Genomic DNA, 6,754 nt, shown 5'->3' with positions numbered 1-6,754 from the left:
TATCTATAATTGAGTCATAACAACGACATTAAACTTGGTTAGTTCAGATGAGTTTACCAGACTGTTTGGATGAGGTTCTTTTGCACACACTAACAAGCAGGGGCGCAGCTAGGAATTAAGGCTAGGGGGGGTTTCAGGCGCAACTAATTCTGGGGGGCCTGTGGAGTATTGCATACCCGCCAGGGTAAGCGGAAGGTGCAGGGGCCCTCCTCCAATAAAATTTAAGATAAATGGTTCAAAATGGTCAGTTTTACGGCCTTCTAAGGGATATTTTATTAATCCTTACACTATTCTACAAGTGATACTAATGCAATTAGGTAAAATAGATTAAAATTAAAAATTTCTCTGAGCACTGGGGGGGATTATATCTCCCAAACCCCCCCCTCGCTGCGCCACTGATAACAAGTACACCTAAATCCTTTCGCCTAACTAATCTCGAGGAATCCTCACGCCTATCCAGAACACTATCCGATTTTCTCCATCCCTCCCCCCTTGTGTATAGGGAGAGGGAGTCGAATGCGGTGCGGGGGAAGGAGGCATTTGACGATTTACCGCGCATGCGCTCTAGGGATTTTGGGCGTTTATTCTGAGCGCAGGCCCCAGGGTGGGGAGGGAGGGTGGGGGGCGAGTGAGGGAGGAAACGCTGTGGAGAGACAAGAGAGAGGTCCAGAGCCGCCCCAGCCCCCAAGCGGACTCCACATTCCAACTTGGTTCCTTAGGAGACAGCGCGAGCGCCCTTCTTTCACTTTCTCGTTGGATATGTAAGTACACGCCCCTGAAACACCTCCGAAATGGATTGGCCCCAAAAGAACCGCGATCGACAAGTGAATTTGTACAGGAAAATGTGCAAAGCTCGAGAAAGAAGCAAAATTCCCTGCGAATGAAAAATAATTTGAGGCTCTGTAACTATAAGAAGTTTCTGCATTTCAACGCTTCCGCCACGTTGTTCAATTTTTCCGGAAAACATTTTTCCTTATCCTTCGGAACATTGGCCTGACGAAGTTATTTGAGGAATCCTGTTGGATTTGTAAAACTTGATTTTGACCAGAAATGTGGAACGATGCGGTGAAAACCCCAGAAATTGGGAATTTCTTCGAAATTCATTTGAATTCATCATAATTCGAATCTTACCTAATAGATGCTGGGATATCAAGTCGGGATTCTGGTTGGTCGAATGATTTTTTTTTTCGCGAGTTCCTTTTTCTTTTACTGTTCATGACTCTTCACCACCGCACATCGCTTGAATTACTCTGCAGTGCACCGTCGCGTTTAACTAGTTCCTGTTATTTTCTTCTGTTTTATGCCATGAAATAAAGAGGATTATCCACAGGGTCGATATGATCACGAAATAATAAAGCACACTTGCCTTCGAATTTTTGGGAAATGGACCTAGTGATGGCGTCGCCGGCCTTAAGAAGATTTTCGGTCAGATTCGGGCTTGCTCAGGTGAAAATGTCGAGCGCATGCAGTTATTTTTACAAAATATATCGAAGAGGAGTTTCGAAACAAGTGGGTGACAATGTCAGACAGGAAAATTGAGAGATTTTGGATTTTTTTACGATTAATCGAGAATAGACTCATAGTCTCCCGAAAATTCCAAATTGGCATGAAAAATAAAGATTTCATTTTTTTGTGCTCTAGTCCCTTTTGATGAATTTGAATCCATTCGATTATCGGCCAAGATTTTATAGTTCCTAACCTAATTCTAATTAAATTTCGAGATCGCAAATAAAAATATTTTCAAATATCATTTTCAAGATCTACCGCTTGGTGGATATTCGCCGTAAACTATTTTTTGGATATTGTAAGGAAAGTAGGAGGAATTTTAGCGCAAAAAATTCAACAAATTGGAAAGAATTTAAGTGCTGCCTATCTTAGAGTACCCACTTAAGAAAGTTGAACTGCCATTAAAGCTTAGTTCTATGAAAGTATCCCATATAATCATGAGTCCATTCGCCGACAGAAGTTCCTTTCACTTTGCGGACAAAAGATAGCTACGCCGTCATCAAGGCAAACTTCCAATACCCGTGTCCAGGATTCCTCAGAAAGATAATTATTTTAAGATCTAGAAATGGAAAAAATAGTAGTGGGAGTGTCAGGTCGAACCTACGCGCGTGTAACCCTGATGAATTGACTAGGTATGTCCCTAATTATGTCGGTAATGGGTAAATTTTATGTGTCAATGTAAATTTATGTAACTATGTTCTCCAATAAGTTCACTACCTCAAGCAATGTCCACCATTACTTGCTAGTGATGAAAACATACTGAAGAGATGCCTAGATATAACGATTTAAGCCAAGTGTGTTGCCCTTCTTACAATTTTAATCTCTCGTGTGACTGGTTCCTGCTACCTGGGAAATATTGTGGTGTTAATAACGATAGGTTCATCAATATTGTTGCTGTATGAGTGCAAATACGCCAAAAATGCATCGAGTCTCCAGTGCTTCACGATCGACAGCGAGTGTATGGATACCAGAGTGGACCAAGATGGCGCCCGTGCGAATTCTTGGCGGTGTTGGTTTTCAAGAAGCTATTCCTGGACTCTACCGTGTAAAACAACTTGTGCGCCGACTTACAGTATGAGTGCTATAAAGTGTTTCCTGTTTATAGGGGAAATATTTGAAGGAGGAGGGATATTTTAGACGGTCCTTTTCCTAAACCCTGACGTGACCGTAACGCCGAGCTTATTTTGGTGAACCGTGAAGTGGATAATATTACCAAATGGTTTCAAATTATCACCCTGGGAATAGTGTGGCCAAAAGTAGAGAAGGCACTCCCAAAATCACATATGCGGGAAGGTTTGCAGTATATTCCATGGAGTATAGGTATCTTTTTTTCTTCATTAAAAAAAATGAGAGGCCGACGTATCGTAACTTTACCGTTCCATTACCAAGGTTTTCATGCAAATAGCAATTTAAAATTTATAAAAAGATCATCCATGGTGATAAATAGTAAATAGTTGTTTACAATTTATGTATATGAACAACTCTTTCGATATAAGCCTCGATAATGCTTTCTAAGATATGATAATTTAAAGATGCTATATCGTTAATGTTCCGTAACATTGGCCTTACGTGTTTTGAAATTAAAATAAAAAATAAGACACCCATGTAAATGGTTTACGAATATATGAAGTGGCCAAAAAGATAACCAATTTTGTAGGAATTCAGTAGGAAATTCGCTATTTACACCAAGACAAAGCATGGTGCGGCAAATCCGGCGTGCATGTTTGTACTACACATGATACAAGAGACAAAGAGCGTTACGAGTACTCCCTTGAGCAATAGGGCGAAGAAGCTAAATCACTTTCGGAAATAAGATTTTATATTCCCTTTTGAACCCACACAAAATCACATCCTATCAAGTAACTCTCGAACAAGCAAAGATAATGTGACTGGGGCCCTTGCGATCCCTTTATATTCTTTTCGAGTATGGATATATTCGGCTCGAAGTGAAGAAATATTGTACACACGAATAGAGAACATTCATCTATGCGTACAGGGAACAAAAAATTTCCACTAAGTTCCTGGCAACTTCTCTCCGCGGTGAAATCCCTGGGAATGAGGGGGAGTTATTAGAAGACCCGCGGCCGCGTTGTAAAATTAGACGCCTGGGAAAGATAACAAACATCAAGGTCACATTGAGAAAATTTGATTTAAAAAATTGAGGGTTTATTCTGCAACAGGACAAGGATCATTCCGCGAATGCTGCAATGATCTCTAACCGGCAAAGTTGGGGCTCGAGTTTATGTCCCACGGGTAGCTTATAGGAGACATTTTCCAAATGGAAGCAATCATGTAACACGTCGTCAAAGGAAAAAAAATTGAATGCAGTCCATCGATTATTTAAATACTTAAATCTCTCACGTAATTTACCTTCAGAGGAAAGCACAGGGACATCAATCACCTTCAATCAAACGCTTTTATTTATTACCAATTTCTGATTGAGAAATAAGATTAGTCCAGTTTTTGGTACACATACTGATCATTTTCAAGAAAACTTATTAATACCGATAAAATTGATGATTGCATACGATTTTATACTTTCCTTAAATATCTCATACTTTGGATAGCAGTTTTCTTACGATACTCGAGTCCCTAATCTCCTGTCCAATATAACCTTGTTTCGTTTCAAGTCTATCATTAAATTATTTACGAAGTTTTACCGGGATTCACATCGGGTAAATGGTTTTATGAATGCCAATGCTTCTGTTTCTAAGTCCACCACCGTCTCACGGATACCAAATGGATTTTTCTAAGCTTATAAATTACTTGAAAAACAATCTGTGCCCTGAGAATGGTTACATACTAAGCCACCCAAAATTTGGAGTAAAAAAATCCTGATGTAAAGCCAGAGAAAACTTAATAAATAATTGAATGGCTTGAAGGAAACACGGTTATATTTGGCAGGAGTTTGGACACTAAGAAAACAGAAATTAGTTTTTTGGTTGATTTTTGGAGAAGGCGACCGACAGCTGAGGTCATTTGCAACGTGAGGGAAGGGTAAAGATAGGCAAAATGGAGAGAAAATCAAGGCCGGTATTAGCGTGCTGTTAATAGAAGACGTCAAGGGGACCACGGCTTAACGTCCCATCCGACGGACGGAGTGCTGCACCTAAAGTGCCCTCCATAAAGCACTGAGACAGTGATCGGGCGATATTTGAAAAATCTCCGACTACGAAACCCGATCCCCCAAATTGCCGTCATTTTTTAGATTCGGGCATTATCGGAAAAGGGAGCGAAGTCAACTTTTCGTATCGATAATATTCCTTGATGATGAAAACATGAAGGTAGCAACTAAGGGTACCCCTTAGAGGAGCCACCAGTCCGTCCCTTAAAAGCTTGATTTAAGTTGCAACTTTCGGCGTATTTTAATCGGTTTTAAAAAATGTCTGCAGCGGGGTGGGGAGTATAGATTGATCCATTTACTGTCAATATTTGCTATAGAGTATTTAAAATCTCTGGGAATAGCATTAAAAATTTATTAATTTGATAAATGAAATCATCGTCATCATATGAATTCCGGTTGATAGCCCTGATGATGGCTTCTTCCTCCGTGAAATTCAAATCGCTCACCCTTACAGCGATTTTAGCAAAGCCATTTGAATGTGCGGTGAGGTGTAGATGTATTGTAGTATGAAGTACACCAAAGGATGAAGTTCGCCATTAAAACATATTTGGCTTAGCCGGGATTCGAACCCGGATCTCCCGATTGCCGGTCAGGCGTGTTAACCAGTTCCACCACCAAGCCATTTTCTCAGAGCGAACTTAGGAATGGGTTTTACCGAACAAGATATTGACGTCACGAGTGGCTTGGTGGTGTAACTGGTTAACACGCCTGACCGGCAATCTGGAGATCCGGGTTTCGAATCCCGGCTAAGTCAAATATTTTTTCATGGCGAACTTCATCCATTGGTGTATTTAACACTGCACCCGTGCGCGTGACTGCGTACGAAGTCACTTGTTGCTGCAGTGCTATTGTAGTATTCTCCATTATTGTTATATTCGTGGAATAGCAATTGTAAGATCATCTATCGGCTGAAGTCAGTCCGCCGACCGCATTTACACGGGCTGTTATCTAATTATATGATGCGCGCGCGGATTGGATTCCCTTAGGGTTGGGCTGTGGGCCGCACCAGCCTCGCAAAGGGTGCCGCTGCTCCCGCCTCTGCTGCTTCGCCAACGGTGTTACCGCACGGGAAAATAAACTCGCAGCGGTTAAAAATAGGGAACGTGTCCCAGTTGCAGTGGGGGTAGTTTCCGCCAGTTCCCAGCACCGCTAGTTCCTTTCCTCAGGGCTGCTTTTTGGAAACATTAGAATCGTTTCCAAAAGAGAAATTTCAGCGTCTGATTACACATGCCAACGAAAAATTTGTTTAAAAACTTTTTTTGTTTTAATAGCTGATCTTTATAGATTTTTATGTGCCGAATCCAAACCTGGCCTTAGTTTTTTTGTATCACCCATAGTTTCCAAGCAATACGTATTTTATTATATGGTCTAATACCCCTATACGGTATATAGGGAAATCGATCAAACACTGTGTTACATCATAAAATGGTTTTTATTTACGATTAAATTAATCATCATATTATTTCATCATCTTCGTTCTTTAGACCTACTTTTCCAATTTTATTTTAACTATAAAAACGCTGTGAAACTCTAAAAATATTGCTTGATTTCATAAATTGAACTATAAAATACAACTTTTTAAGCATCATATTTGGATTCAGCAACCTAAAAAACATAAGAACAAGGTATTGTCAGTAAAAATGTTTTTTTTTTATCGTTGGCCTGTGTTATTTGCGCGCAGCTTGAACGTCATTCTTGAATGCACATGCACAATTTTTCAACATCTTTGAGATCATAAGAAAATTAAAAAAATACGGTTATAGTGCTATTTTTTGAACGAAAATCCCAATTTAACCGGTAATTTTATTTTTTTTTACGGATTTTGGCTCAACTATTTGGGACTATTCGTTCAATAAGACATTGGAATATTTCCATTGAATTCATTTTCGCGCGACACGTTTCCTTGCTACCGCAACTTATTGTGATACCGTTGTTGTAGCAACAAAACGCATTGGGCTAAAATAAATTCAGCGGAAAATTGCAGTTCCTTTTTTTAGCTAATATAAATAATTTCCCCCACATCGTGCCGCATATCGTATAAGATATTTGGAACTGTTTCAATTTTAGAACACAGCCATTATTTTAGTATTTATCTAAAATACCTATTTAATAAAATTCAGACTT

The 6,754-nt window shown here is 39.8% G+C and overlaps 1 protein-coding gene and 1 non-coding gene across 10 annotated transcripts in view; one reads left to right on the top strand and one right to left on the bottom strand.

The window, feature by feature from the left end:
* The first annotated feature begins 651 nt into the window (after positions 1–651).
* The window catches only part of LOC124162055 (troponin T), a 40,462-nt gene continuing 34,359 nt past the window's right edge, over positions 652–6,754 (top strand). For 6 of the 9 annotated variants that reach the window (XM_046538400.1, XM_046538399.1, XM_046538398.1 and 3 more), the window contains exon 1: positions 671–761. The gene's annotated coding sequence lies outside the window, so the exon portion shown is untranslated. Of the gene's footprint in view, positions 762–6,754 lie in introns of all 9 variants that reach the window. The other 3 variants (XM_046538403.1, XM_046538402.1, XM_046538401.1) reach the window with 1 other exon arrangement.
* On the bottom strand, positions 5,179–5,251 carry Trnaa-ggc. Its single transcript has one exon. It is a non-coding gene; the product is annotated as a tRNA-Ala (tRNA).

This window comes from Ischnura elegans, chromosome 7 (genome assembly GCF_921293095.1).
Source record: "Ischnura elegans chromosome 7, ioIscEleg1.1, whole genome shotgun sequence".
Taxonomy (NCBI): Eukaryota; Metazoa; Arthropoda; class Insecta; order Odonata; family Coenagrionidae; genus Ischnura; species Ischnura elegans.
Note: the sequence above shows the minus strand (reverse complement) of the source record. Positions and strands in the feature narration are given on the sequence as shown.